Raw genomic sequence first — 10,799 nt, forward strand, 5'->3', positions numbered from 1 at the left:
CTAGGTTAGGGGTGACTATTTTGTGCATCATAGAAAATGGGGCAATGTATGTTAAAGGATTCATTTTCCAGCTCTCTTCACATCCCTCCTGATTCCTCTTGAAATGATAAACCTTTCAGTATCTATCTTGACTAATTACTTCCTCTATATCCTTGACATTGAATCTCTCCAATCCTTTGTTTTTCGATCTGTAAACTGGGGATGAAAATATAAATTTACATACATGTTAAAATCAAAAGCGACAAATGAAAATGTACATTTTGCTGCCAAGATACATCATTTTAAAAGGACAAAACTGAATGTGTAAAAATCAAGAAAAAATGAGGGAAATGTATTAAGAGAATAACATGAATTGAAAATCTTTCTTCCTCATCATTATTCTATATTTCTTGGTATGTAGCACATAAGTTTTCAAATCTTAACCTCACCCAGCAATTCTGAAAGAGAAAAAAATACTTTGATAATACATGAAACATCTACATGAAAGATAATGTTATATCTAAGAAACCACAGAGAAATGAAGGTAAATGTTACAGTAAATGACTGCTCTAATTTTATAGGCCCTCTAACCCAAACTAGACTCCAGATCTCAGCTTCATTATCTCTCATTTCCTTTTGGTCTAATTAATCAAAATCCTTCCTAGGTATTCATGTCTGGCCAGTATGTCTTCCTGAATATGAATAAGAAATAGAATAGCATTCGATGTTTGAAATTATGGGGGTAATCTCAATGATGGAAATGGATGACTGGCAAAAGGGAAGGGAATGCCTGTTAAATATATTCATGCAGATGTCAAAGCCTTATAAAGCCAGTATCTGGGGAAGAGAAAGATGTAGGACGAGATCTTCTCTGGTGAAGTGTGTTTCTCCAAATCATCGCCACCATGGACAACAAAGGTTCGTCACAGAATGGTATGTGCTAATTAGAAATTTTAGGAAATATTCTCTTAGCCAGAAGTTTCAAGATTACAGAGTTTGGAAGAACTAGCTAATCGCTGCTCTAGAAGTCAACTGTATAAGACAGTGGTTCTATGTACAATTAGACAGTGGTTCTCAAATGGAGGAATGTCTTCCAGAGACAATTGGTTAATGTCTGGAGATGGCTTTGGTTGTCTTAATATGGGGCAGGGGTGCTAGTGGTACCCAGTGGGCAGAGAACAGAGATGTTGCTAAACATCTAATGCACAAGTCAGCCCCCAGAACAAATACTTATCCAGCTCAAAATGCCAGCCATGCCAAAGCTGAAAAACCTTGGTCAAAAATAAGACCAAAAGTGTCTCTTGAGTCCAATTCATCACAACAACAGAAAGTAGAAACAAACATTTTCTAGTTCGCTCGTCTCTTATGTGGTGTGGCCAAGAAGAGTCAATCTGATGAAACTTTTAACTCTGAAGCCATAATACAGACAATGACAGTCGGGTTGTCTCCTACAACACTTTGTCAACTGGGTTGAGGCCAAATGACATCTTACAAGTAAAAACAGGCTCGTAATAGCTAATTGCCTTTACTTTCTCAGTTGACATTTCCAAGAAAAAGAAATTGCAGATAATGCATGAGAACTTGGGAGGTTCTCAGGTGACTCAGTGGTAAAGAATCCATCTGCAGTGTAGGAGACTCAGGAGACACAAGTTTGATCCCTGGATTGAGATAGTGTCCTGGGGAAGGAAAAGGCAACCCACTTCAGTATTCTTGGCTGGGAAATGAAATGAACAGAGCAGACTGGTGGGTTACAGTCTAGGGGGTCATAAAAGGGTCTGACATGACTTAGTGACTAAACAACAATGAGAACTTACTGTATAACACACAGAACTCTAATTAATGCTATGTGGTGACCTAAATGGAAAGGAAATCCCCCAAAGAGGGGAGTTTATCCATCCATCCATCTATCTATCTACCTTTCTATATATTTACACACATATATCTGATTCACTTTGATGTACAGCAGAAACTAACACAAAATTGTAAAGCAACTCCAGTCCAATATACATTAATAAAAAGGAAAAAACTGCAAGACAAAGAAAGTATTAAAACAATTTTATGAAACAACAAAAACATTTCTCTTTTATCTCATCTTAAGCTGTGAAAAGCCCTTCAGATGATAAAGATACAGATATCCCAATTTCTTTATCTGCAGAGTACTTTTTATTTATACTTGGAGATAAAACATCTAATCAGCTATGTTACATGACTATAAAGGACCTAAAATAAACTCTTTGGAAACATGTTTTTGAATAATTGAAAGTCTGCTACATGAATCATCTTATTTTGCTGCTAAAACCTTTGTTAGTTACATTTAATGCTGAAGAGTCTTGTACATATTTTCAGGTACTTGGGGTTAAGTATGTTTTTGCTATAAATCTTTAGTACTTGCCTAGTTTTCAATTGGACAATTATATTTATTGAAGATCCCATAGGAAATGAGTTTTTTCATAAACACCTTTTAATATTTTATATTCCTTCTGTTCTTTTGGAGCAGTAAAAGTGATGAAAGTTATTTTAATTATTGTTTCTTCCTTTTGTAAGTATAAATTATTGATTTGTTAATGGTTCTTATCTGTCCATCTGCTGAGACAGTAAATTGGTGACTATGTCATCTCTGATAATTGCAAAAGATTTCAAAAGTGAATATTTTATAGATAGAGGAGAGCAAGTGGATAAACTCAACTTTCTAGAGTCACTGTTGTCATGCAATAAAAGACACACTTTTTTTTTTTTCTGCTAGTAATGGCAATGACCTCTGTAAGCATGGAGTCATCACAGCTACTGATGTGGGCCCTATAACACACATGAAGACTAAGAGCCCACGTGTATGTGTGGTGTGACATAGTGGAGTGAAAAGATGACAGTACTAGCACCCAGTCACCTCCATCTGCTAATAAGGGGACTAGGGGAATATCATTCACCCTCTTGACAACACTGAAGGTCAAGTCTATCTCATAGGGTCATTATGAAACACAAATTTTTTAAATGTTTTAAAGCTTTTGGCAAAGTATCAAGGAAATGCATGGGGTTATTAAGGTGAGTTAGCAGATCCAAGCTACGGTATCCTTTTTCTCTTAGTATTCTCTTTTTATCAACAGTAGCGATCAATCCCTCAACCACACAGATCCACTGTACCTTTCTGGTCGTTTTGGTGTCTAAAATTGAAGCATTAATCAATGTAGAGTGAAAAATTTGCAGACTCCTAGAGAGCCTCATTGCTGAGAATCTGCAGAGTCTCAACATTAAACTATCTTAAAAGAAGGACCTAAACACTCTGGCTCAAAATTAATTTAAGCTCCAAATGTTTGCAGAACACAGAAGCACTTCTGGGAACAATACAAAAATGCAGGGAGTAACCTAGCTCTCCAACTATATTTGTGAAAATACAATCATCCATCTAAATTTACACAGTGGAAGATGTTGCTTCTTCCCCACCCCAGCTACTACAACACCAAATCCTGCTCAGGGCAATAAGGAGAAATAAGGCTTCCCTGGACCAGATAGCTTTAGATAACTTCGGGTGAACAGAACATCCCAAAGTGGCTCGTGCTTGTATTTGAGCAGGGTCCCGTCTGCTCCTGCTCCTGGTGGTGTCAAATCTGCTCTTGTACCAGGACGTGGTCTCCACGCCTGTCTCTCCTAGCAGGGATGACAACTGCCTGAAGTCCCTTTGAGACCGGTTTTCCTAAGCTGTCAGACTGTCCCACAATGCCTATAGGCACTCCAGGGAAATGTTCCTCAAATTTTTAAGTACTGTACATCTTGTTTATTTCCAGAAGGAACCTTCATATAAGTGACTGGGCTATACTATCCTTTAAAAAACAAGGCTGTATCAGCCAAACTTCAAATAATACACTTTCTAGATCAAAGAAGGTGTCAGCATACGAGATACAGAAATAAAAGAAAGGTTCAGTTTTAGGGAAATCTCAAAGATTATTAAAGTGTGCAATAGCTTTTCAATTTTCTTTTTTAAATCTCCAAAACAAATGTTAAGCACCTGTATTTGTCAACCTAGAGCACTGTAATAGAATACAATAGACTCGGTGAATTAAAAAACAGAAATTTATTTCCTCACAGTTCTGGGGGCTAGAGGTTCCAGATCAGGGTACTGGCAAGGTCAGGTTTTGGTAAGAACTCTCTCTTCCCAGCTTGGCTTCACAGAGTGGGGCATGGGGAAGAGAAACAGATGGAAAGACACAGAGACAAAGAGAAAACTCTGGTGTTTCTCCTCATAAAGACACTAATCCTACTGGATCAGTGTTCCACGCTGAACTTATTTAACCTTAATTACCTCCATAATCCTTCAAGCTAGGCTTAAGCAATACATGAACCGAAAACTTCCAGATGTATAAGCTGTATTTAGAAAAGGAAGAGGAACCAGACGTAAAATTGCAAAAATCCACTGGATCATAAAGCAAGAGAATTCCAGAAAAACAGCTAATTCTGCTTCATTGACTATGGTAAAGCCTTTGTGTTGATCACAACAAACTGTAGAAAATTCTTAAGGAGATGGGAATACCAGACCACGTTTCTCAGCTGTCTCCTGAGAAACCCCTACGCAGGTCAAGAAGTAACAGTTCGAACCAGACGTGGAACAATAAACTAGTTCAAAATTGGGAAAGGAGTACATCAAGGCTGCATATTGTCACCCTGCTGATATAACTTACATGCAGAGCACACATGTGAAATGCTGGGCTGGATGAATCACAAGCTGGAATCAAGACTTCTGGGAGAAACATGAATGACCTCAAATAAGCAGATGACACTATTCTAATGGTAGAAAGCAAAGAAGAACTAAAGAGACTCTTGATGAGAGAGAAAGAGGAGAGTGAAAAGCTGGCTTAAAACTCAACATTCAAAAAGCTAAGATCATGCCATCTGGTCCCATCACTTCATGGCAAATAGATAGGCAAACAATGAAAACAGTGATAGACTTTATTTTCATGGGCTCCAAAGTCACTGCTGATGGTGACTACAGCTGTGAAATTAAAAGATGCTTGCACCTTAGAAGAAAAGCTATGACAAACTTAGACAGCATAGTAAAAAGCAGAGACATCACCTTGCTGACAAAGGTCCGTAGAGTCAAAGCTATGGTTTTTTCAGGAGTGAAAGCTGGACCATATAGAAGGCTAAGTGCTGAAGAATTGATGTTTTTGAATTGCGGTGCCTGAGAAGATTCTTAAAGTCATTGGGACAGCAGGGAGATCAAATTTGTCTATCCTAAAGGAAATCAACCCTAAATATTCAATGGAAGGACTGATGCTGAAGCTGAAGCTCCAATATTTTGGCCACCTGATGCAAAGAGCCAACTCACTAGAAAAGACTCTGATGCAGGAAAAGATTGAAGGAAGGAGGAGAAGGGGGCAACAGAGGATGAAATTGTTGGACAGTATCACTGACTCAAAAGACATGAACTTGCAAACACCAGGAGATAGTGAAGGACAGGGAAGCCTGGCATGCTGCAGTCCATGGGGTCACAAAGATTCGGAGGCAGCCTAGCGACTGACCAACAACAAGAACCCCCATAAAGAACAGCTTCCAAACACAGAATGTTCGGGATTGAGGCTTTAGCACTTGAATCTGAGAAAGACACATTTAGTCCATAAACTACCTGACATAAAGCACTCTTAGGTGGAATGGGGAAAACGAAGCATGTTTGATATTTTGGTCCTTCAATGTCTTTCTGGGCATTTTTCACCCAGCCCACAGTAAATAGTCAATAAATAAGAACTACGCCTCAGTTCTGAACTAGGTGGATGGAATATGTTAAACAAAATTGATTCCATGACACAAAAACAAATAATGATAGTTTTTAAATGCTACAAATTATTGTCCTAAGATTTAGGTTTAGAACTACCAGAGAATGGTTGGTTTAGAATTGGAAGCATTTATTCTCTTTCTGATGAAGGTACATTGAAAGTTGTATGTTAATACTTCTAGGTCAATCAAGGAGCCCACAATAGAGCAGCCAACTGATGAAAAATGGTGCTCAGTGTTTCTATTAAATTCATGTAGTTCTTTTTACTCACTAGTTTTTCTTTCATCCTCCATTTTAACTATTCCTCTTTTTCCCAAAAGTTCCAAATAAGCTTTAAATGTTCACAACGTTTGCTAAAACTAGTTTTCTTTATCAATGCATTATCTAGATTTTCCTACTCTTATTCTCAGTCCATTGCTTAGTATTTTGCAGAATTTATGCCAAGTTTTTCTGACTTACCATTTTATAAGCATCAACAACATTGTACTCTGCATTCATGATGAACACTAAGTTATAAGCGAGTGGATTAAGAGATTAGTCAAAGAAAAGTTATAAGCTTATAACTCCTATTTAGGGAATATATTGGTTCCAATCCACAATAAGAAATTAAATGGGGGGCTTCATGTTTGGGATCGCATGTACACCCGTGTTGGATTCATGTCAATGTATGGCAAAACCAATACAGTATTATAAAGTAAAATAAAGTAAAAATAAAAATTAAAAAAATAATAAAATAAAATTTAAAAAAAAGAAATTAAATGGCCTAATATAGGTAAATATATGTGCTATATTTGGTTTCAAAACCAAAAGAGATGACATAATAAAACACTTAGGGATGGGATGGGGAGGGAGGTGGGAGGTGGGGTTCAGGATGTACACCCATGGCTGATTCATGTCAATGTATGGCAAGAACCACTACAATATTGTAAAGTAATTAGCCTCCAATTAAAATAAACAAATTAATTCTAAAAAATACATAAAACACTTTAATAGTTCATATTTGGGGCATTTTCAGTGTTTGCTATCCAAATAATAACTTGTGGGAAGGGAAGAGAAAGAGAAGAGCAAAGAAGGGAAGAGGTTGAACTTAGAAAAGTTGGATGAGAAAACTTTGTTCCTAGAGATCATGGAAGGAAAAAGTCAGAAAAAGAATGACTCCATTTTTACATGACCCTCATTAAAAAAAATTATATATCTATCAAACATGTTAATATTCTGGTAATGCATACATTTATTGAATGTCCAAATAAGTCTAATTCTGAATTTGTTTGATCACTTCAAGAATAAACAGTGTGCCCAGGGCAAAGTGTACTATATCAATGCCACCAACAGCTGCCACAACTCCGGCCTCTCTATCCTTGAAGAAAAAGAACAAGTGAAACACACCCACGGGAGCTTTTCATCCGGGTTTTTCACCCGAGTAACTGAGATATCACACTTGTGTGATCTGACTTCAGATTATTAGAGTAATGGTAACCACACATGCAGAGAAAGGCAGATGAACAGTAAGCAACTGAAGAGAAATTACATTATGTAGCTGATGAAGTATGAGTAAAATCAAGGGATGACTAAAGATTTGTAGCAGCAAAAATCAGTAACAGATCTATAAATTGTCCATGCAGACAACCTTAGTGCAAGCAATGCATTAGACCCAGGATGGCAGCTATTTTACTGTATGAAGGCATGGACTCAATGGAATCTCTATCTGGAAAACAATGAGGATTGCAAAATTCATGGATATGTAAGAAACACCCCAGTTTTGAGTAATCCCTGTTACTGGAGACTCCTACCTGGGCATCACATCTACATGCCACCACTTGAGCCATCGCTTCTAACTTTCAAGGCTCACCTGATTCTGCTCCTACTTCTCTGAAACTACTTATTCTTCATTTTTCAATGACTCCTCTGTCACCTCATACTCTTAATAATAAATTTCCTTTCTAAAACGTCCTACAAAATATTATGTTTTGCACCTCAAGGTTGCAATGATTGCCTCTGTTGGGATGACAACATAGTCTACATATCAAGTCTCAATCATTTATCCCAGCTCCAACTTTTTATCATTATAATCTTTCCCTTCTGATTCCTTATGCTAACCACAGTCCTAATATTACTTAAAATATTTTCACATGTATCTCCCCTCAGACACAATCTGTTCTCTGCCTACAACTTGGTTAATGATACCAGCATTCTTTTCCTCTGCTAAGCTCATTAATAATGAGGATGATAAAAGGAAGGAAGGAGGAGGCAGAGGACTTATTTTAATGAATTTAAAATAAATTTAAAATTTATTGAGAGCTATTACAGTGCCACACAATTTGCAAAGCACTTTATGTGAAATACTATATTCAATCCTGAGATAAGGAAACCAAGGCTCATAGAAGTGATGGAATTTACACCAGTCACACAGGTAGTAAGCACTGAGTCTGAGTCTCATCTAACTCAGAGCTCTCACTATTAACTGTTAAGCTACAATGCCCCCAAGAAAACGATGCTGCCACTCACTATACAGTCTGACTTTCTTTACAGCTCCTTACTCTCATGTCCCATCCGATTTCTTTTGCAATGTCTATCCACCTCTTCTGCATTCTTCATTTCCTTTACCACTAGACTAGTTCATAGACTTCAAGAAAGCAAGTATTTTAATTAGAGAGGCTCAGCTGCTGGGAGTTTAATGCCTAATGGTCGTAGCAGTGAACTAGGGGGCAAAACCCTCCATTGTGAATCCCACTGATGCTATTACTAAAGACAACGCTGTGCCATTTTCTGCCCAGACACATGTCAACAAAATAGACTGCTCTGATATCAGCTTGGGGGATGCTATTGGGATGGATTGAGGAAAGCATGTTTAGGAGTCTCATGACTTCTTCATTGCTGCTTTGTTCTAATATCATAAAACAAACTACTATTCAAAACTGAACACATTGATGACTGATCTGATTCATTAATATGAATGAAACATTGGGTGAAAATAATGAGGCACAAGTGGAAACCGTCTTTCCTGGGTCAGGTTCTCCAGGCACATACTGAGTTCCAACAAAATACTTAGATTTCTTTCCCTGGGCAAGCAAAGCATTCAAATATAAAATAACTCACTGAGTAAATGGCCACATTTCAGAGGGATAAATAAAATTCTTCATGTTAAATTAGAACCCATCAGAAGGATTAGTTATTAAATATGCCAGATTTTTTTTAATAATTCACAAAGTATAAACAGTAGTCTACATTCTGTAACTTTGCAACTTTTACCACCTTCAAAAATAATTGCATACACAAATGAATAGCCAGGAATTTTTGAGGCCAGCTACTTTGGCCACCTCATGCGAAGAGTTGACTCATTGGAAAAGACTTTGATGCTGGGAGGGATTGGGGGCAGGAGGAGAAGGGGACGACAGAGGATGAGATGGCTGGATGGCATCACTAACTCGATGGACGTGAGTCTGAGTGAACTCCGGGAGTTGGTGATGGACAGGGAGGCCTGGCATGCTGCGATTCATGGGGTCGCAAAGAGTCGGACACAACTGAGTGACTGAACTGAACTGAACTGAACTCTGAGCAAAAATCACATATTACCAAATGCACTGAATTATGCTGATTTTAATGAGATTATTTCCTATGGTTGCTCAGCATGAAGTCCTTAAGAGTTTGATACTCATGTTATAGTGTGTTCCTGAAATGACCCTTTGCATCACCTAGTCACGGACGTGTGGAGTATAAAATATCTCAGACGCTATCCTATCAAGGGCCAGGGAGAATGCAAAAAAACTGAAAGAACTTGAAGCAGTCATAAAGAGGGCAGTCTGCAAGGTGAGCACCCTGCTGAGGGCTTCCTTGCTTTTCTCCTGAATGAAAGAGGTGAACTCTGCAATGAGGAATGGGTTTTGAAATATCTCACTTTGTCAGAACAAAATTACAGCCTCCTATATCCTAGACTGCTATTACATAAAGCAAGAGCCTAGTCATTCACACTGATAGATTCTACTGTAAGTGGATCAGAATTCTGCTGCAATATTTGACATGTGCAGCCTTCCCTGCATTGCACACAATTCCACCAAAAGCTTTTCTCTTCCTGGGCACAGGTGGTTGAAACATTTTCAAGGGTGAGAGAACTACAGAATAGAATTTCCAAGATGAGCACTTTCTTCAAAGTATATCCCAGTACATTCACTAGTAAAATTCCACTCATATCCTTTCTGTCCTCCTGAAAACAAAGGATGAGAGTTCGAAGAAAGAAAAGAGAAAGTCAAAACCAAAATGGAGTTATGTTTATAGTTTTTAGGTTCCTAACAGGTTTCTTTTAGGCTAACTACAAAATCTATATCTAGAGAGCTTTATATTCATATGTATTCCTCAAAACTTAATTTGATAATTAGAAGGAACAAAGAAGAACAAATACTAATAAAACTCATAAGAAGTCATTGTCTTTTGGGTGTTTAGGTTCATCCTGAAATCAAGACAAACAAGATCTACCCTGACTTTGTGTGGGTCAGGACCCCCATGCCTGCAGACGGACAATGAAGAGACACATCATTGTGCATTTTTATTCTGTTCCACTGCCTGCACAGGGATTCACATAAAATTGACATTTATACCAAGCTCCTGGTGTGCTGAGTCTACAACAAAAAGTGCTAGGCCCACATCCATCCCATTCATTTCTGAGATGGTTCTAGTGATCCATCCCACTGTAAGCTTCATTGAGCTTTATAGCTTTTTAATGCATGCCTGGGTGTAATGGATCTCATTTTAATAAAAACAAACAGACTTTGTAGCGATGTCAAAATCTAAGAACAATTTGTCAATGTTTCTTATCTTCCTTTAATATAAATTCAAAAGAAAACCCCTTCCTACCATTGAGAGAAAGAAATTCTTATTAAAATTTGTCACAAATAGCAGAAGCTGGCATTACAAAGAAGACCATTAACAGCTTACATTAGAATCACAGTCAATTATTCTGGGTCAAGTTATTAGAATCAAAGAATTAGATAATTAGTCTTCATGCTAGTTACACTACCAAGAAGACTGAATTCTCAAGATTCTTTATGAAAGCCAGTCACGAACT

At 37.7% G+C, this 10,799-nt stretch overlaps 1 long non-coding RNA gene across 1 annotated transcript; it reads left to right on the top strand.

The window, feature by feature from the left end:
• The first annotated feature begins 833 nt into the window (after window positions 1-833).
• Window positions 834-10,525, top strand: LOC132658269 (uncharacterized). Its single transcript, XR_009597654.1, has 2 exons — window positions 834-912; window positions 10,178-10,525. It is a non-coding gene; the product is annotated as an uncharacterized LOC132658269 (long non-coding RNA).
• Window positions 10,526-10,799: the final 274 nt, after the last annotated feature.

The sequence above is a fragment of the Ovis aries genome, chromosome 20, assembly GCF_016772045.2.
Source record: "Ovis aries strain OAR_USU_Benz2616 breed Rambouillet chromosome 20, ARS-UI_Ramb_v3.0, whole genome shotgun sequence".
In the NCBI taxonomy this organism is placed as follows: domain Eukaryota; kingdom Metazoa; phylum Chordata; class Mammalia; order Artiodactyla; family Bovidae; genus Ovis; species Ovis aries.